The sequence below is a fragment of the Pleurodeles waltl genome, chromosome 4_2, assembly GCF_031143425.1.
Source record: "Pleurodeles waltl isolate 20211129_DDA chromosome 4_2, aPleWal1.hap1.20221129, whole genome shotgun sequence".
Taxonomy (NCBI): Eukaryota; Metazoa; Chordata; class Amphibia; order Caudata; family Salamandridae; genus Pleurodeles; species Pleurodeles waltl.
The window spans coordinates 86,242,964-86,264,664 of NC_090443.1; the positions used below are offsets into that span (position 1 = coordinate 86,242,964).

Sequence of the window (21,701 nt, forward strand, 5' to 3'; positions counted from 1 at the left end):
TCGACTCAGGAAAGAGAGTGGTCAAACTGTATGAGTAAAGGGACGGCATGGCAAAAAAGGTAAAGGTGGGGACTAGTCTGTTCTCTAGTAAGACTAGCAGTCAGGTGGGCATCAAAGCACAGCAGCCAGCTGTCAAACATGGGTAGATAAGGGACTGAAGAACTCTGAAGGCAGTAGGCATCCTACTATTTGCAAATTTTTATCAATGGACTGGAATTTATATAGCACAAACCTATCTGGGAATACCTACAGAGTATTGTATATCAGTGGGCAATTCAAACATGTGCATTTCACAATGACATTACGTTTGTATAAATTCACGGCCAGGAGATCTGTGATTGGCCTGGAAACACAAACTATATAGTCAAGTACCAAAGTCAGGATTACAACCAAGGTCTCCAGGTTCAAAGTCATCAGTTTAGCCACTAGACCACATAGGAGTTTCTCCAACATCAATATCGCCTACAGACTTTGATGTAGCAGTGCAGTAATACTTCCTCGCCCACTTCTTTACTCAATGCAAGTAACCATCAACTGTAAACAGAACACTTGAGAAAGCATTACAAGAAGTTGCATTGATGGAAGTTTCCAGTCTTTGCATGGGACCAGCTTAACTCACTTTTCTCCATGGGGTCCTGCGGAAAGCATCTTTTTTCGCAAAGGCCAGTCAAACAGTCTTTCCGTGGGTCTATATACGAGTCCAGCAGACAGCCTTTTGAGAGGGCAATCAAGGGGGCCAGCCATCACCTTTCCACATGACCACCCATGAAGCCAGCCAACACTGTATGGTAAAGACAGAACTGTAAAGGCTGTATCCCTCCCTGCTGCACTGACCTAATATCAGAGTAATGGGAAGAAATATTCACTGCATGACTTCTTTCACTACATTAAGAAATAAGCTAGTCCAGTGAATTTTCCCAAATATCAATCTCTTCAAGCCAGTTCAATAAAATTTACCAAAAGATGGTACTGAACATATGCAGAGAGATTAAGTAAAACGATGCTGCTTTGCTGTCTTCATAAATCGTCTTAAGTAGCTCATCAGCAACAAGTGAGGGTTCTATCATATGCCAAAGCGAAAACACTTGATTGGGCAGACCTCTGGAATATTTACATGTTATTCCAATACTCTGATAGAAACTATAAGTTTTTAAATAGGACAACAGTTTCTCAAAATATTGATTCAGCTGTCTTTAAGTCTCGCCTGACGACAGCACATGTGCTCCATGAGGTACTGTTTACTGTAAGGGGCTTGGAGACCGCTCATTGCTTACCATTCGTTGGTTTCACTGTCACTCTTATGTGTTGCCTCTTAATTGGCCAGTGCTTGTCAATGTTACTTCCTTTTCTTTCATTTGGAGCACAGACAAAGCACTGATTGATTTAGTTTGATTTGTATCCTTTCACAGGCCAAGAACTGCTTGCTATGACTAAGGTATTATTTTCTTTATTCTTCCCAGCCGTGTTCCTTCTTCTGCTAAGACCCTCCCCGCCCCCGCCCCCCAACCCCACTGTCCAAGGCTTCTTCCACTCCGACCCTGGTCCGTGTTGCTTATGCCGTGGCTGGGTCCTAGCGCTTTTAAAAAAACAAAAACAAAACAAAAAAGTTACTTTTAGGCATGCAGCACAGCCACGGTGCTGTACAATGTGGCTAAAAAGCATTAGCAAAGCCAACGGGTTTCACATAGGTGAGACCTATTGGCTTTGCCAATGCTTATTTTCAGAAGGGGGCCGCCATTGCTTGTTTCTATGCTGACAACACCAAACCAGGGAGACGAGCAGCCAATGCTTGGCTGAAACCAAAAATGCCCAGGTGCAAACTCCGCCGGACAACCGTCCCTTGGGGAACCCAATTTAATAGGCAGAGTTACGATTTTCAGTCACCGGGATACTTTTACAATCAAAACCTGGTAAGAGACCGTTTTTAACTCCTGAACAAGGAGAGGAAAAATCAAGTAGCTAATATTCGCGAGTGTTTAATGAAAAACAGGAACAAAGCTTTGGTCTATTTTTCAAGACTAAAGTCCCGCCAGATACTCGTAGGTTTCCTGAGGCAGTCCTGCGAGATGAATATTGCAACTTAGATTGAGAAAGGAGTTACCTGTGCTGAAAATTTCACTGGAAATTGGGATGCCATTCTGATTTATTTCTCGGCAAAGGGTGCCCTAACTTTTAAAAGTAAGAAAGTACCTTGTACCCTTTGAGTCTGATATATTATATATATATATATATATATATATATATATATATATATATATATATATATATATATATCAGAAAACCACCAGTAACTTGCGTGCCTCCGCTGTGTGAGGGTGGACTCGTGTACCTGCGTTTCAAATATCTAGCAAGGGTGAGGCACGACGCACTCAAGGGCAGAAATGTCCATGATATATATATTTTTTTTTTGTGTGCAAGTAACGCGTATCAGCATTCGCCTTTTTCAATACTCGACAAGCAACATCTCATGTGTCAAGAATATATTTAAAAATTAGACAGTCACATTCCCATTGGACAATTACTAGTAGAACACAAAAAAGGACAACTACGAGTATTGAAGAAGACGAAAGCGGAAACAAGTTTACTTGCGATAAAATCACAGAAATTTTAGCCTGCGATTGTCCCTTGCTAGGTATAAAAAAAAAATATATATATATATATATATATATATATATATATATATATATATATATATATATATATATATATATATATATATATGGAAAATGTCACTTACCCAGTGTACATCTGTTTGTGGCATGAGACGCTGCAGATTCACATGCTGTGCACATCCCGCCATCTAGTGTTGGGCTCGGAGTGTTACAAGTTGATTTTCTTCGAAGAAGTCTTTTTTCGAGTCACGAGATCGAGGGACTCCTCCCCTTTCGGCTCCATTGCGCATGGGCGTCGACTCCATCTTAGATTGTTTTCCCCCGCAGAGGGTGAGGTAGGAGTTATGTATATAGTAATAGTGCCCACGCAATGGAGTAAATATGTATGTACATAATGTGTTTAAAAGTAATATATTTACAAATTTACAAATGTAAAAGTTTAATTATTATTATTTTTTTTTTCTCAACTTAATACGGCTACAGGCTCCCGGGGAGGTGGGAGGGCGCATGTGAATCTGCAGCGTCTCATGCCACGAACAGATGTACACTGGGTAAGTGACATTTTCCGTTCGATGGCATGTGTAGCTGCAGATATCTCCCCAAAAGCGGTGGTTCAGCCTGTAGGAGTTGAAGTTGTTTGAAATAAAGTCCGTAATACTGCTTGTCCTACTGTGGCTTGCTGTGTTGTTAACACATCCATGCAGTAATGTTTGGTAAATGTATGAGGTGTAGACCATGTGGCTGCCTTACATATTTCAGTCATTGGTATGTTTCCGAGAAAGGCCATGGTAGCACCTTTCTTTCTAGTTGAGTGTGCCTTTGGTGTAATAGGCAGTTCTCTTTTTGCTTTTATATAACAGGTTTGAATACATTTAACTATCCATCTGGCAATGCCTTGTTTGGATATTGGATTCCCTGTATGAGGTTTTTGGAATGCAACGAACAATTGTTTTGTTTTGCGAATTTGTTTCGTTCTATCTATGTAGTACATTAGTGCCCTTTTAATGTCTAATGTATGTAATGCTCTCTCTGATACCGAATCTGGTTCTGGAAAGAATACTGGGAGTTCCAATGTTTGATTTAAGTGGAACGGTGATATGACTTTGTGTAAGAATTTAGGATTTGTTAGTAGAACTACTTTATGCTTATGTATCTGAATAAAGGGTTCTTGTATAGTAAATGCTTGTATTTCACTTACTCTTCTGAGAGATGTGATAGCTATCAGAAAAGCTACTTTCCATGTTAAGTACTGTATGTCACATGAGTGCATGGGTTCAAAAGGTGGACCCATAAGTCGTGTTAAGACAATGTTGAGATTCCACGAAGGAACTGGTGGTGTTCTTGGTGGGATAATTCTTTTCAGACCCTCCATAAATGCTTTTATGACTGGGACCCTGAATAATGAAGTTGAGTGCATAATTTGCAGATAAGCTGAAATTGCGGTGAGATGTATTTTAATGGATGAAAAAGCTAACTTTGACTTTTGTAAGTGCAGTAGGTAGCTGACGATGTCTTTGGCAGATGCGTGTAATGGTTGAATTTGATTATTATGGCAGTAATAAACAAATCTTTTCCACTTATTTGCATAGCAATGTCTTGTGGTTGGTTTCCTAGCTTGTTTTATGACCTCCATACATTCCTGTGTAAGGTCTAGGTGCCCAAATTCTAAGACTTCAGGAGCCAAATTGCTAGATTCAGCGATGCTGGATTTGGGTGTCTGATCTGTTGTTTGTGTTGAGTTAACAGATCTGGTCTGTTTGGTAGCTTGATATGGGGCACTACTGAGAGGTCTAGTAGTGTTGTGTACCAAGGTTGTCTTGCCCAAGTTGGTGCTATTAGTATGAGTTTGAGTTTGTTTTGACTCAATTTGTTTACTAGATATGGAAGGAGTGGGAGAGGGGGAAAGCGTATGCAAATATCCCTGACCAACTCATCCATAACGCATTGCCCTGAGAGTGAGCCTGTGGGTACCTGGATGCGAAGTTTTGGCATTTTGCGTTTTCTTTTGTTGCAAATAGGTCTATTTGCGGTGTTCCCCACCTTTGGAAGTAAGTTTTTAGTATTTGGGGATGAATTTCTCATTCGTGGATCTGTTGGTGATCCCGAGAGAGATTGTCTGCTAACTGGTTTTGAATTCCAGGTATGAACTGCGCTATTAGGTGAATGTGGTTGTGAATCGCCCAATGCCATATTTTCTGTGCCAGGAGACACAACTGTGTCGAGTGTGTTCCTCCCTGTTTGTTCAGATAATACATCGTTGTCATGTTGTCCGTTTTGACAAGAATGTGTTTGTGGGTTATTATAGGTTGAAATGCTTTCAGCGCTAGAAATACTGCTAGTAGTTCTAAGTGATTTATGTGAAACTGTCTCTGCTGAGTGTCCCATTGTCCTTGGATGCTGTGTTGGTTGAGGTGTGCTCCCCACCCTATCATGGAGGCATCCGTTATTACGTATTGAGGCACTGGGTCTTGAAAAGGCCACCCTTTGTTTAAATTTATAGTGTTCCACCATTGAAGCGAGGTGTATGTTTGGCGGTCTATCAATACTAGATCTTGAAGTTGACCCTGTGCCTGTGACCATTGTGATGCTAGGCACTGTTGTAAGGGCCGCATGTGCAATCTTGCGTTTGGGACAATGGCTATGCATGAGGACATCATGCCTAGTAGTTTCATCACTAATTTTACCTGTATCTTTTGTTTTGGGCGCATGGCTTGTATTACGTTTTGAAATGCCTGTACCCTTTGTGGGCTTAGAGTGGCAATCCCTTTTGTTGTGTTGATTGTTGCTCCAAAGTACTGTTGTATTTGACACGGTTATAGGTGTGACTTGTTGTAGTTGAGTGAGAAACCTAGTTATGTTTCTATGACATAATTTGTGTGTTGAGAACACCGTTGTTGCGTATTGGTTTTGATTAACCAATCGTCTAAGTACGGGAACACATGCATTTGCTGCCTTCTGATATGAGCAGCCACTACTGCCAGGCATTTTGTAAAAACTCTTGGCGCTGTTGTTATCCCGAATGGCAACACTTTGAACTGGTAATGTACTCCTTGCAATACAAACCTTAAGTACTTTCTGTGGGAAGGATGTATAGGTATATGGAAATATGCATCCTTTAGGTCTAGTGTTGTCATGTCGTCTTGTTGTTTGAGCAGTGGGATCACGTCTTGCAGTGTCACCATGTGAAAGTGATCTGATTTGATGTAGATGTTTAGTGTTCTGAGATCTAATATAGGTCTTAGAGTTTTGTCTTTTTTGGGTATGAGAAAGTACAGGGAGTAAACTCCTGTTCCTCTTTGATGAATTGGTACTATCTCTATAGCATATTTTTGCAACAACGCTTGGACCTCCAGTTGTAAGAGTTCCATGTGTTGTTTGGACATGTTGTGTGTTTTCGGTGGGACATTTGGAGGGAATTGTAGAAATTCTATGCAATAACCATGCTGGATAATGGCTAGGACCCACGTGTCTGTTGTTATTTCTTCCCAGTGTTTGTAGAACTTGGTTAGTCTCCCCCCCCCCCACTGGTGTTATGTGTTGGGGATTTTTTACGTTGAAGTCACTGTTTATTTTGTGGAGTTTTGGGACTCTGGAACTTCCCTCTACTCTTTGGGAACTGTCCCCCTCTATACTGTCCCCAAAAACTTCCCCGCTGATATTGACTTTGATAAGTGGGCCTTGTTTGTGAGGTTGAGGGTTCTGTCCCTGAAACCCCCCTCGAAACTGTGATTTCTGAAAAGTGCCTCTGCTCTGTGGGGAGTAGAGTGCGCCCATGGCTTTGGCCGTATCTGTGTCTTTTTTTAGTTTTTCGATAGCAGTGTCCCCCTCCGGCCCAAACAACTGCTGTCCGTTAAATGGCATATTCAGCACGGCTGGTTGTATTTCCGGCTTGAATCCTGATGTACGCAGCCATGCGTGTCTCCGTATGCTCCCTGCTGTATTTACAGTTCTAGCAGCTGTGTCCGCTGCATCCATTGCTGACCGTATCTGATTGTTTGAGATACTCTGTCCTTCCTCCACCACTTGTTGTGATCTCTTTTGGAACTCTTTGGGCAGGTGTTCTATGAAATGTTGCATTTCGTCCCAATGAGCCCTATCATATCTAGCCAGCAAGGCCTGTGAGTTGGCAATGTGCCATTGGTTGGCTGCTTGTGCAGCAACCCTTTATCCCGCAGCGTCAAAATTGCGACTCTCCTTGTCTGGAGGTGGTGAGTCTCCTGAGGTGTGTGAGTTCGCTCTCTTGCGAGCTGCCCCTACTACCACTGAGTCTGGTGTTAATTGCTGCGTGATGTACACAGGGTCTGTTGGTTGCGGCTTGTACTTCTTCTCCACTCTTGGAGTAATGGCCCTGCCCTTCACAGGCTCCTGAAACACTTGTTTGGAGTGTTTCAGCATTCCCGGTAGCATAGGGAGACTCTGGTACTGGCTATGTGTGGACGATAGTGTGTTAAATAAAAAGTCATCCTCGATAGGTTCCGCATGCAGAGTGACATTATGAAACGCCGCTGCTCTTAACACCACCTGTGTGTAGGCTGTACTGTCCTCAGCTGGTGACGGTCTCGCTGGATAACAGTCGGGACTGTTATCTGATACCGGCGCATCATTAAGATCCCATGCGTCGGGATCATCCTGACTCATTCCGGTATGAGTTGGGTACTGCATCAATGGTGGAGTGGCTACCGGTGATGGTTGTGGTGAGCGTTGTGGAGATGGTGGCGGGGTTATTTGTCTTGCCACCTTTGCCTGTGGCTGCTTGTCTTTCTCTTGGAAGGCAAGTTTTCTCTTCATTCGAATTGGGGGAAGAGTACTGCTCTTCCCTGTGTCTTTTTGAATGTGGAGCCTTCTTTGAGTGTAATCTGGCTCTATTGTCTTTAGTTCCTGTCTGAATCTGTGTCCTTGCATTTGTGAGGACAGGCCCTGTTCCTCTGTGTAGGGACTTGATTTTGGTTCTGAGGCCAGATGTTTCGGTATGGAAACTTTCTCGGCTGTCTTTTTCGGTTCCGACGACACTTTTTTGATCTTCGGCGTACTGATCTCTCGGTGCCGACTCGTTTCGGTGCCGCCCTCTCGGTGCCGAGATTGCTCTGACCCGGGGTCGAGTCTGCTCTGTGCCGGTATCTTGACCGGAGTCGGATGACTTCGACACATGCGTGCCCTTTTTCGGTGCCGATGGTCGGTCACCTATTTTTCGGGTTAAGCCATGGCCTGCTGGCGGTGGCGTCCCCTGGGTTTTAGTGGTTTTTCCGTGAGTTTTGTGTATCGACGTCTTACTCACGGTTTTCGGCGTCTGTTCGGGATCGACCGAGTCAGAGTCCGAATCCTCGATGGAGAAGGTTTCTTCTTCCTCCTCCAAGTGTTTTTGTCCTGTCGGCGCCGACGCCATTTGTAGTCTTCTTGCTCTTCGGTCTCTTAACGTCTTCCTCGACCGAAACGCTCGACAGGCCTCACAGGTATCCTCTTTGTGTTCTGGTGACAAACACAAATTACAGACCAGATGCTGATCTGTATAAGGATACTTGTTGTGACATTCAGGGCAGAAGCGGAATGCGGTCCGTTCCATTAGCCTTGAAGACGCCTGTGGTCGGGCCGACCAGGCCCCGCCGGGGAATCGAAAACCCCGAAGGGCCACCAGGAGCTCTTCAAAATTCAGTGTCGATCTGTTGTAACTAACCCGATACCAAACGCAAACAATACCGTTGAATTTTCCGAACCGAAACGCGGAGCGAAAAGGAACACGTCCGAACCCGATGGCGGAAAGAAAACAATCTAAGATGGAGTCGACGCCCATGCGCAATGGAGCCGTAAGGGGAGGAGTCCCTCGATCTCGTGACTCGAAAAAAGACTTCTTCGAAGAAAAACAACTTGTAACACTCCGAGCCCAATACTAGATGGCGGGATGTGCACAGCATGTGTATCTGCAGCTACACATGCCATCGAACATATATATATATATATATATATATATATATACACACACACACACACACACACACACACACACACACATATACATATACACACCCATACATACGTAACTTGCTAACATGTTGATGTGTTTTTCATGCTGTCCTGGCAAGAAAGTACTTCGCTAGAGTAGGATAAGAGCGGATCTTGAAATTTCCCAGAAGGTTTTGCCCACATTCTCTTCTTGTAACTCTCAGACAATCCCAACAATAACTTCCAGTGAAGACAACTGAAGGGGCACAATAGCTCACAAGTCTTCACTGTTCTGGGAATCCTTTACAATTTCTCAGAGGAAGACTGAGGTACTGTAAAATCCACACATCGTCAAGCAGGCCAGCAACTCAAATAGGCTATCAAAGTAGATATGCCAGTCACGTGATGGAGGACGATCCCCGTAGATATTTTAAAAAAATGTTTTGCCCATTAGTGGACCTATCTCTAGGGACATTATGAGATTCCCAGCAGGCCAGTGCTTTTTAAATGGCTGGAACGAGGCTGAGCCAAAGCCACCGCTCCAGCTTTCTTATCCTTCGGTGTCAAGTGAAGTTAGGAAAGAACCTTCCAGTTTGAAAGCACAGAAAGACGCAATTTTTTAGATTTAGTACTATCTTAAAGAGGATAAACATTTTGGATGTAGCCCACTCCCACTAGGGACAATTAGAAAGTAATTCACACAAGCTTATGCTTAGCAAGTTGCAACGTTTCAATTCGGACCTGGAAGCTTAGGTGACAAGATACACCGACACGGTATCCGCCTAGAACAAACAGCACATGTTTCTTACCACTGTGTAGGTCACGAAGTGTCTTCACAGAATCCCAGATGTAAACGTTGCCCATGATGGGTGCCAGACTGAACACCGGAGACTGAACAAATGTGCAGCGCTGTAAAGTCCCTTACACCGCCCATTTGAGAGCCATGCTTCCACAAGGGGTAGGCAGTTCTGTAATCCTCTGTCAAAGATAGTTAGGGATGTGTGTGTCTGTGTATAACCAGTGACAGGTCAGTGCGGGACAGAAGACAGCATCTGGACTTGTGAAGATCAATTTAAGATAAACTGAACCAGGTCATAATAAGCTCCTGAAGTATTGCGATATACTCTGTTCCTTTGATTGGCTTCATCAAATTCAGGTGACCATCAACCACCAACATTCAACCGCACAGCAACAATCTTATAATGGCAGTTGAGTAGCCGTTTACAATTGCTTTTGCTGTTAGTAACCAGACCAGCAAATAAACTACCGGATTTTTAACTTTAAACAAGACAACTCAGTATATTGGAGTAAAAATAAATAGAAGCTTTGGAAAAGAAGGAAAACAACGAGAACGTAGTTTTTAGTCTGTCATAAGAGAGTCAATGGCTTGCATATACTCTGCTAAACATATCACTATGAATGTCTGGTCGAGTCATGCTGGTAGGTCAAGTAAAACACCAGGCTCACCATTCACCTAAGAATCAATTGTGGAGGAAAGTTGACGCCTACAATCACTGCCAAAGGCTTTCTTCTAAGAAGGCACCGAACATGTTGTGCCTGTAGTTCTCTTGTACAAGACGAGACTCACTGGAGCACTGGCTATCGTTAACCCCGGCCTGCAGAAAAGTACATAAGAATATGAAGGAGTTATACAAGAAGCACTGGCAAAGCTAACACATGCCTGTCTTTTGGCTTGGTAAATTTTGGTTTGTTATGTTTTTTGTAAAACCTCATTGCTGGGGGAGCTGCTGGGTTGTGGACAATATAAAACTACGGCTAAATGCAAAAATATTTTTGGTCCGAAAAAGCACACATTCCAACAGTGTCACAGGTTCTGAAGGTAACTAGTTTGTGTGCGGATTTGATCCTGGTGGGAAAAAAAGCATACCGTTACACACATTAAATGTAACCAATGGATGACATGAGTTGACCCATGCCCCATTGCCCCATGCTGTATGGTGTGGGCAGAAAATGTGAATGACAACATTTCAGTAAAAGAAGAGGGCTGGCAGAAAGCCCCTAGATGCCAGTAGATATAATTTCAGCAAAATCAAAAGAGATTGGTTAACACCTGACCTAGCAGTCTCCGTGTGAAGGGTAGCACCAAATGCAAAGGGTACACCTGTACAAAAGATAACAGACGGCACTCAAAACCCTCGGCAGTTCCGAGGAAGCGATAACGTGGTTTGTGAGCCAATAGGCATGCACCGTCGCAGCTACAACTACCCAGGATGGGACCCAGCCAATGATAAACTCCTAAGCAGCACACAAATAAGAAGAGGGTTTGGCCAGGACTGGGACAAATTCGTCTTCGGGAGAGAGGAGCATATTAAATGGGCAAGTGGTTCCTCCGAAGACACAGACTTTTAGTCCCGGTTCTTGTGTGGAGACAAGTGTGATCTCAACTTTCTATACTTTGCCTTCATGGGGGATCATGGAGAAGTAAGTCACCTTTTATGCAATCACATCTAATATGAATCTGCAACCTTCTGGCCGCAGGTTCTAATACGGATAGGTTCATGCAAACCATTCATCCTTCCAAGATCCATAAAATAAGTATTTTTAAATAATAGTATCACTTGGCATTCACAGTGGGGCGTCATGGCAATCTGCAGCAGCAAACTCGGTTTATTAAGAAAAGCGCTACCACTCATCATTGACGTCGCCCAAAGCAACATTAAGGACTCCGAAATGAGCACATACCTCCTTGCTGCACGGCGTGCTATGAATAATGAATAACAACAACACAGCCGCTTCCACCGCAGGCTGCCCGGCAAGCAGCGCAAGTACCAAACTGTTCTCAATCGGGAGGTTAGGGGTCCGGAGGTGGGCAACGGAAGACTGGGCAGAAGGGCCCGCTGTGCAGGTGCCGTGCCGGCCACCAATGAGCCTTGTTTAACCGGAATTCCCCCAGTCGCTAAGGGACAACTACCTCATCTGAAGCCTGAAAGCACTATAGAAATGCACACACAAAGCTAGCACCCCAAAATCATGCACGATCCAAGCAACCGACCACATATTGCTCACTATGTTAACAGGCAAAAGCGTTTGTCGCAAATATCGGGCAGCAGAATGTAGTGCCCTGTTCTCGTAAAAATATGCGCGGAGAACTCGACTCATCTTAACAAAACATGCGCCTTGTTTTTGTTTAAAAAAGCACGAGAAGTGCGGTTACCTGTAGGGAAGGGGCTCTCAGCTGGTCCGCAGCATTGATGGCGCCTTCATGGTAGCGAGGCCGGGGATGCTGCTACGACTCTGGCTCCGTCGCCACTCGACCGCACTGCTGAATGAAATGACACGAGGCAGCGGGGGTGCGTCCGCCTCCTCCCCTAACAGCCAGAGAATAATTGCTCCGACAGGCAGCTCTCAGCCCAGCTGTTGGGCAAGATGTCAGAACGGAGCTATCTACCAATGGCTGGAAGAGCCCCCCGCCCAGGTCCTGCCTGTCCAACACATCAATGGAACGGCCTCCATTCAGGAAAGCTCTTAAGGGGGCAGGGCTCATCTTCCCGCTGCCAGGCAACAGCTGATGCTGTAAGCGGCAAGGATGGGAGGACCACTTCCCCTGCCTGCCAACACGGCCGCGCCAGAGCATACGCGCTGTGCAGCACTTTGAACTTGAACCCGGCGATCGGGAGAGAACAGTGAGGAGATATCCTGAACTCCACTATATGTGCACAGAGGCAGCACGAAGATATACGAATGGCGGCTGACATTAATCTGCAAAAACTAGTCTCTACCAACAGTAACAGAGGGTAATGCAAGACTAACTAGAGATGAACTGCTCGACTATGTCGAAAATCAAGACCATTCCGCGCGGAGGTGCTGACAAATACATATCCCGTTACATATCACCGTCTCCCCCACACCACCTTCTCCCTTATTCTATGTGGTCTATGCATCTTCATTCCTCACAACCAGGGATTAAATAAAGTGTGATTCGAGTCACCAATGACGAAGTGTTTCAAATTTGGGGTAACAGGCCAAGATCTGGCCTACAGAATGACACAAAAGTTGAGCTCTTGCCTACAAAAAAGACAATCCGCGGGTTCTGGCCTATCAAAAAAAAAAAAACACAATGGAAAAAAATTTGACCTGCAGGACGAGACCTCACAGGCGAGATCTAGCCTGCATAATGAGACCTCAACATTCAAGAGCTAGAATGAAGAACAAGGCAACAATTAAGATCTGACCTGGATGATAACCCTCATGGTAAATATCTGGCCTGTAGGACAAAACCTCATGTTCAAAAACTGGCCAACAGGACGAATCAGTCGATATTGTCCTTCAGGATGAAATCTAGTAAATGAGATCTGACCTTGAGTAGAATCCTAGGGACCAAGCTCTGCCCTGGAGGACGAAACCTCATGGTCGAGATCTGACCTGCAGAACCAGACAAAGGTTGAGATCTGGCTTGAAGAACCATACACCCGTTGACATCTGGCCTACAGGTCACAGACAGTGGTTGAGCTATGGCCTACAGAATTAGACTTAACAGTTGCGATTTCGCTTAACTACAGAACTGTCAAGACCTAGCCTGCAGAACCAGATAACCAAGGATATCTGGCCTACAGGATCAGCCTTATAGATTCAAAGCTGGCCTGCATAAACAGGCAAAAGTTAACAGCTGGCCAGAAAGACCAGACAATGGTCAAGATTCTGCCTGCAGAATGAGATGCAACACTTCAGAACTGGCCCACAGAACAAGAAATAATGTCAAGATAGGATATCAAGAACCAGACAAATATTGTATGTGGCATCTAGAAATGAACACAATACATGTGATGGAGCTGTAACAACACAAACAAGGCTTCCAGAACTGAAAGCACTCGAGATGAATCCAGCTTGGCATAGATACAGTGGTATATATCCTTCGACAGCAGTCCAAAACAGGACTCACGTTTTCCCTATGGCCTATCAAATTGTTTGAAAAATTTAAAGTATTTCATTAAAACCACCAGTTCAAATATTTTAGATCCCACTGTACCATGCCATCAGGATCTCTGCATTCCCCCTTGCGGCCCCTTGCTTTAAAATGAAGGTGCCGACCAGCAAACAACTCGCCTAGCCTCGATAAATCATGCCTTTGTTTTTATAAGCTATCTGGTGTATCAAACGTAGGACCTCTCTTGGTAACGTCTGCAAATTGGAAGACCTCCTCTAACAGCGCACCTGCTATGTACAAAGCAAGGTTCTCCCATGAGCAGCCACGAGGCGAGTGTCCTAGTCATGAAATCTAACAATCGTGGATCCGGTTATAGGACCGAATATTGAATGCATAAACAAAATAAAGCGTTTCTAACGCTATTTACACCTGAGGTGGGTACAGGAAGACATCTGAAAGGCACCAACAGATAAAACATATGCTTCCTATTCCAAAAAAAAAGCTCAGAACTAAAGAGAATAATACAATGAAGCAGTAGCGTGAGAAAGTGGGGCTAAAATCTCTGTTACCATTGGCCAGCGGCACATCGCTCAGAGGGCAGTTACCTAGCTACGAAGGCCCTACAGTGTAAACAAAGGCAGGTTTCCATGGAAACGTGGCTCGCAGGGCGCAGAAGCAGGAATAAATTGTGATTGTGTTTTGACAGCTCTCTTTCTTGATCAGGAAAAAAAGTGTGAACGTGTCGGTGTTCTTCGCCGTTTACAAAAGCTCTTGGCTTTTAGTGGAGTGTTGCAGCACCTCTTTACAAAAGAGGCACAGGTGAGCGTTTATGTACAGCCGAAGAGCAGGACGTATGAGGCAGACTGAACATCATATTAGGCGCTTGGTAGGAGGGGGGCTCAATTTAACATGGATTGTAGGCACCCTGGATGATGTCCTCACGAACAGAAGTGTACGTTATTTCTTTCTAGGGGGCATTTCACCTTACCCTTCCCGCTTCACGTTGTTGTCGCAGGACGGTAAATCGACACGGGATAGGCACTTGATTACATAAAGTGTAAGCAACAGAGAGCTAGCCCTGGGAACTGAGACTTCAAACAAAGTCAACTAGGACGTTGTGAGGGCATAGCTTCATACGCACCTTCTCGCTTGAATGAATAAAGGGACAAGAAAAGCAAACAAAACAACAAAGTTAAATGACATTTTGAAATGATAAGAGTAATGCATCAGAGGAAAATGAAAACCATTATTCATCCATTAATCCACACTCCTAATCTCTTCGAAGTTTAAGTACTCTATTACCACCATCTAATAAAGAACTTTCACAGGATGCAGCTTCGGTTAGAGCCTCAATTCTTGTACCCTTCCCCCATCGCTTTGTTCCACCCCATAATCTATTCATACAATGATATAGCTCTCTGGCGTCATTTGACTCCCTTAAACAAACAATCTTTACCAGAAAGTTATTGCACAACAAAGTTCTGTGAAGTTGTGTGGGGAATTGTGATACAAATAGAAAGGTACCCAATCAACTTAACACACGCCTACATTACATGCTCCTAGATCCCTGTATGCCCTCTCTTAAATTGAATTAACTCTTTAAACATTACAGTTGCCTGTGGTTGGTAAAATGCCACTTTTTCATGTTTGATGCTATTTGCCCTCAAATAGTCCTGTTTCTTGGAAAGTGGACAGTAGTCGAGTGGCGCAGAGTGCAGTGGCACAGAGTAGCACAGAGTGGTGCACAGCAGAGTGTAATGCAATGGAGTGCAGTAGCATAGAGTGGTGTAGTGTGCCATAGAGTTCAAAGGCGGAGAGTGCAGTGTTGCAGAGTATTGTCAGACAGCAGTGGTGTAGAGTGGCGTAGAAAGCAGTGGGGTACAATACAGTTGTGCACAGTAGAGTGCAGTGGCATATAGTGCAGTGGTTAAGAGCGGAGTGGCACAGAGTTCAGTGGCATAAAGTAGATTGAGAGTGAGGTGGAGTGGTGCAGGGTATAGAGTGGATTAGAGTTGTTAACGTGGAGAGTGCATGGGTTTAGAGTTGAGTGTTATAGAGTGAAGTGCATTGGCATAGTGTACTGGCATATAGTGCAATGGTGTAGAGTACAGTGGTGAAGAGTGCAGTGGTATAGAGTAGAGTGGTGAATTATGTACTGGCATAGAGTAGAGTGGTACAAGTTAAAGCAGAGAGGCATTGCATGAAGGGATGTAGAGTGGAGCAGTGCAGAACACGGATACGTGGAGTAGTGTAAAGTGGAGTGCTGAAGAGTAGAGTGCAATGGTGTGGAGGGGTGTAGAGTGGAGTGGCACAGAGTGGCGTATGCATTGTTTGGTAGCCCGCTGTGATTACAGACAACACATTTTCAATTGAAATGACCACTACATTCGCACATGCTGTTTTACTAATAAAACAATACAATATAAAAAAAGAAAATATGTAGAAATGACATCACCTAGTGTAATGACTTGTTTTGATCATAATAAAGTATTTGTTTCCAACACTCCTCAAAAAACAAAACATATGCTACATTTGTTTTCCTAATTCTGATATATTCTGAATTACTTACACAGTTAATTTATTTTTTTGTGGTGTGATGAAAAAAGACCTCTTTCCTACCCCAGAGTATCCAGCAAGATTGTCACATAAATCCTTTCATTTTGAAGTCAGAGAAAGAAAAGTAAACAAGCACCCTGGAAAAACAATGCCTGACATTTGACCTCGTTCTTTGAATGCACAGCAAATGTTACAAGATAAGAACAAGATTTAAAGGCCTGTTTACAGAAAGGGTGTTCCTGGAAAAAACACAGTAAACACAGTTTAGGCAAAGGGAGGAATAAATTGGAAACAATGGAAACGGGTGGAATGCATTCCTTGGTCAACTTTCTGAAAATACCCAAGATGTCCTTAGCAAACCAGACAGCGGCACTGTCTGGTAAGCTGGGACCTAAAAGCAGCTATGTGCTTTGTTCTGATTAGTACCCATGTTACTCACTGGCATGTAATGTACGCACTAAACATAGCTCCTTAATTACACAGTTTACAACAACTCCATGTCATTATCTAGGATACTTCACCAATATAAATCTCTCATTATTTTGTTAATCATTACTGTGCTGCACAGGGACTACATCCCAGAGCTCTACTGTAACACCATAGGTGATGTACAGTACTTATCAACATTCCTTTAGTACAAAGATCTTCACCGCATTCCACAAATATAATTCTTTAGAAAAACATTCCTATTTTAACCATGTGCTCACCACGCGCTTGACCCGGTTTAGTTCTTCACACCACAAATACTCTATCTGAAGGTTCTCCATTTACAATAACTTTTTTTTTTTTTAAACTACAGCTTCCATACAGTTTTTTTTAAGACGTGCTGGGTTTCTACTACAACTTACTCTGGTCAATATCTTTACTACTTGATGGAGGGTCCACACTTAATTCAAAGTGGCTTCTCCATATGAATGGCTAAATTTATTCCAATGGCTAGGGAAAGTATATGCTTCCCATAGGCAATAATTATATTCTAAATTTCTGAAAATGTAAGAATCCAGTGCTTAGTATTCCTGAACATACTACAATAATAATACAAACTGCAATCCTTCCACCACACACAATATTCTCAAAAGGTTGTAGGGAAAGTACACCCAGGAGACAATCGAGTGTTCAAATATCCCATCATAACTTTTTTCTAGAGTAATTGATAATTTTTCAAGCATGGACGAACGAGTTACTTACCTTCGGTAACGACTTTTCTGGTGGATACATTAGCTACCTGTGGATTCCTCACCTAATGAATTCTCCCATGGCGCCAGCATTCGACGGAAATCTTCTTCCTAGTCTCTGCACGTCGACGAGGACGTCACTCTAGCCCACGCGACGCCGTCTGACGTCATACAGGCAATAAGAGGTCCTCGACGACGTGCCGACGTCAGTACCAATCATTTTTTACGTGCATGAGAACAACCAGGCAATGCAATGAAAGAGCAAGGCAACATCCCATAACATTGTAAAATACACAACATTTGCCTGAATAACTGTAAATCTTTTATATATATATATATATATATATATATATATATATAAAACTCTTTTTTTTTTTTTAAATATATATACACATCAAGTATATACACAAAGATATATACATATATATAAATATATTATATACAACATCTATTGCACCCTCGAAGACCAAGAGGAGCGCACTCAAGGATTACTTGGTAAGACCAGAAAGGCAACAGGGAGGCGGGTGGGACCGTGAGGAATCCACAGGTAGCTAATGTATCCAACAGAAAAGTCGTTACCGAAGGTAAGTAACTCGTTCTTCTGATGGATACAACTACCTGTGGATTCCTCACCTAATGAATAGAGTCCCAAAGCAGTACCACGCCTGGCGGTGGGTGCCCAAATGGTCAAACCAAGAAATCCTGCAGCACTGACCGTGCAAAATGGCCATCCCTTCTAACCTCAGAATCCAAACAGTAATGTTTTACAAAAGTGTGAAGGGACGACCAAGTTGCGGCCTTGCAGATGTCGACCACAGGAACACCTCTGGCCAAGGCCGAAGTGGCCGACTTAGCTCTGGTGGAATGAGCTCTAATGCCCTCAGGAGGATCCTTCTTTGCCAAAGAGTAACAGATTTTAATGCAAAGAACAACCCACCTGGATAGTGTTCTCTTGTGGACTGCCTTTCCTCTCCTCTTGCCCACGTATCCAATAAACAGCTGATCCTCCAGCCTGAAATCCTTTGTTCTATCAATAAAGAAGCTCAACGCCCTCTTTGGGTCCAGACGGTGCAGTCTTTCTTCCTCTTTAGAAGGTTGAGGCGGAGGATAGAACGTGGACAAAGTAATTGCCTGAGCCAAATGGAAAGGTGAAACAACCTTCGGGAGGAAAGCAGCCTTGGTCCTCAACACCACCTTATCCACATAAAAAGTTGTATAAGGAGGTTTTACTGATAAGGCCTGCAACTCACTCACTCTCCTTGCTGATGTTATAGCTATCAGGAAGACTGTTTTTAAAAACAAATACCTTAAGGGGCAAGAATGCATAGGTTCAAAAGGGGACCCCATAAGGAAAGTCAGGACCAAGGACAAATCCCATTGCGGCATAACGAATGGTTTTGGAGGATATTTATTTAGAAGACCTTTCAAGAATCTGATAACAATAGGGGATTTAAATAAAGATGGTTGGTCTGGAAGACATATGAAGGCTGACAAGGCCGATAAATAACCCTTAATGGTAGCCACTGCACAACCTTTCTGTGCTAGAGACAGAGCAAAAGACAAAATGTCCGATAGATGAGCATGTAAGGGATCAATCTGCCTCTCTCCACACCACGCAACAAATTTAGACCATCTATTAGCGTAGATAGATTTAGTGGAGTGTCGCCTGGCCGCTAATATAACATCCACTACCTCAGGCGGGAGAGAGAAGGAACTCAGGTTGCCCCGTTCAATCTCCAGGCATGTAGGTGCAAACTCTGGAGGTTGGGGTGTAAAACCTGCCCCTGCGACTGCGAGAGGAGGTCTGCCCTGAGAGGGAGACGGAGCGGAGGGCACATTGAGAGTTGGAGAAGGTCGGAGTACCATACCCTCCTTGGCCAATCCGGAGCTATTAGGATGACTAGAGCCCGGTCCTGGCGAATCTTCCTCAATACTCGAGGAATCAAGGGTATGGGAGGAAACGCGTAAAGCAACTGGACGCACCAGGTTATTTGAAACGCGTCCCCCAACGCTCCCTGCATCGGATACTGGGGACTGCAGAATAACGGACAATGCGCGTTCTCTCGAGTGGCAAACAGATCTACCCGAGGAAACCCCCACCTCTGGAAGATTAAACGGACTTGATCTGGATGGAGACGCCACTCGTGGTCTGCCGAGAATTGGCGACTGAGACTGTCCGCACGCACGTTTAAGACTCCGGCCAGATGGTTCGCTATCAAGCAAATCTGATGGTCCTTTGTCCAGGACCATAGTCGAAGAGCTTCTCTGCAGAGAAGGTACGACCCTACTCCTCCCTGCTTGTTTATGTACCACATCGTGGTAGTATTGTCCGTTAAAACCTGTACCGACTGACCACGAAGGGAAGGGAGGAAGGCCTTGAGAGCCAGACGTACAGCCCGTAACTCTAACAGATTGATGTGAAACATCTGTTCCTCTGGAGACCAAAGGCCTTTGATCTTCAGATCCCCCAGATGAGCTCCCCACCCTAGAGTGGAAGCATCCGTTATGACTGTGGCCACTGGTGGCGACTGCTCGAACGGCTTTCCTTGTGAAAGATTGTTGCTTGCAATCCACCACTTCAAATCCGCAGCAGCATCTCTGGAGATCTTGACAGTACTCTCTAGATCCCCTTTGTGTTGAGACCACTGCCTTCGGAGGCACCACTGAAGAGCCCTCATGTGCCAGCGAGCATGCGTGACCAACAGAATGCAGGAGGCAAACAGACCGAGCAGACGAAGGACCTTGAGGACTGGAACTACCGCTCCATTTCGAAACATTGGAACCAAATCCTGAATATCTTGAATCCGCTGAGGCGGAGGAAAGGCCCGACCCAATGTTGTATCCAGTACTGCCCCTATGAACAGGAGGCGCTGAGAGGGCTCTAGGTGAGATTTGGGCTCGTTCACCGAAAAACCCAGGTCGAACAACAACTGGGTTGTTGACTGCAGATGATGCGACACAAGCTCCGGGGACTTGGCTTTGATCAACCAGTCGTCCAAGTAAGGGAATACTGCTATACCCTTCCTTCTGAGTTCTGCCGCAACCACCGACATCACCTTCGTGAAGACTCGAGGTGCTGAAGTAAGACCAAACGGAAGGACCGCAAACTGATAGTGCTGCGATCCCACCACAAACCGGAGATACTTCCTGTGTGACTTGAGTACCGGGATATGAAAGTAAGCATCCTGCAAGTCGACAGACACCATCCAGTCTTCCTTGTTCAACGCCAAAAGCACCTGTGCTTGGGTCAGCATCTTGAACTTTTCCTGCTTGAGGAACCAATTCAAGATCCTCAGGTCCAGGATTGGTCTCAAACGACCATCCTTCTTGGGAATCAGGAAATACCTTGAGTAACATCCTCGACCCCTTTCCTGCTCTGGGACCAACTCCACCGCGCCCTTTGAAAGGAGGGCTTGTACCTCCTGTTCTAGCAACAGGAGGTGTTCTTCTGAACAATAAGAAGGGCGGGGTGGGATGAGGGGCGGGAACTCCCGAAAGGGAAGGGTGTAGCCTTTTCCCACAATACTGAGAACCCAAGTGTCCGTTGTAACAGTCTTCCATTTGGCGAGAAAATGCTGTAATCTTCCCCCTACAGGAGAGGAGTGAGTGGGGAATGGTGGAAGCCTAAGGCTGCTTCCCCTGCTGCACCCCGCCAGAGGATGAGGAAGAGGCAGAGTGCTGCTGAGAGGCTCCTCTGGTGCGGACCCTACCTCTCCCTCTAAAAGATCTATAGGGATGGGAAGAGGCAGGTTGCTGATATCTTCCCCGAAAGGAAGAGGAGGAAGAGCCACGCCCAAATCCACGAAACCTCCTGAAAAATCTGGAAGAGGCCGTGGAAGAAGGAGCTTGGAGCCCTAACGACTTAGCCGTGGCCCTGCTCTCCTTAAAACGTTCCAAGGCCGAATCAGCCTTGGCTCCAAACAGTTTGTCCCCATCAAACGGGAGATCCAACAATGTGGACTGTACATCCGCAGAAAAGCCTGAGTTACGGAGCCAGGCCTGCCTCCTCGCCACCACAGTTGTGCCCATTGCTCTGGCCACTGAGTCGGTCGTATCCAGTCCAGTCTGGATAATCTGGGTCGCAGCAGCCTGGGCATTTGAAACAACGTCCAAAAGACCCTGGGGAAGCTCTGTAAATGATGAGGAAATGTCATCCATCAGAGCATGAATATACCTCCCCAGGATACAGGTTGCGTTGGTGGCCTTCAACGCCAGACTGCAGGACGAAAAAATCTTCTTGGACTGCGCCTCCAGTTTCTTTGAATCTCTGTCCCCAGGCACCGTCGGGAAAGAACCAGGCGCTGACTTGGATGAACAGGAGGCCTGCACCACCAAGCTCTCCGGCGTAGGGTGCCTAGACAGAAAACCAGGGTCAGTTGGAGCCGCCCGATACCTCCTGGCCACGGCCCTGTGAACTGCTGGGGAAGATGCCGGCCTCTTCCACACCTCTAACACCGGATCCAGCAGAGCGTCATTAAATGGCAAAAGAGGCTCTGCCGCAGCTGAGGCCGGATGTAGCACCTCTGTTAGAAGGTT

At 44.9% G+C, this 21,701-nt stretch overlaps 1 protein-coding gene across 4 annotated transcripts in view; it reads right to left on the minus strand.

Annotated features, from left to right (window-relative positions):
* The window catches only part of R3HDM2 (R3H domain containing 2), a 1,111,447-nt gene that overhangs the window by 930,272 nt on the left and 159,474 nt on the right, over positions 1–21,701 (minus strand). Inside the window, exon 1 of one of the 4 annotated variants that reach the window (XM_069230790.1) lies at positions 11,725–12,045. The exons of the other annotated variants lie outside the window; for them this stretch is intronic. The gene's annotated coding sequence lies outside the window, so the exon portion shown is untranslated. Of the gene's footprint in view, positions 1–11,724; positions 12,046–21,701 lie in introns of those variants that run through there. 4 annotated transcript variants of the gene reach the window in all.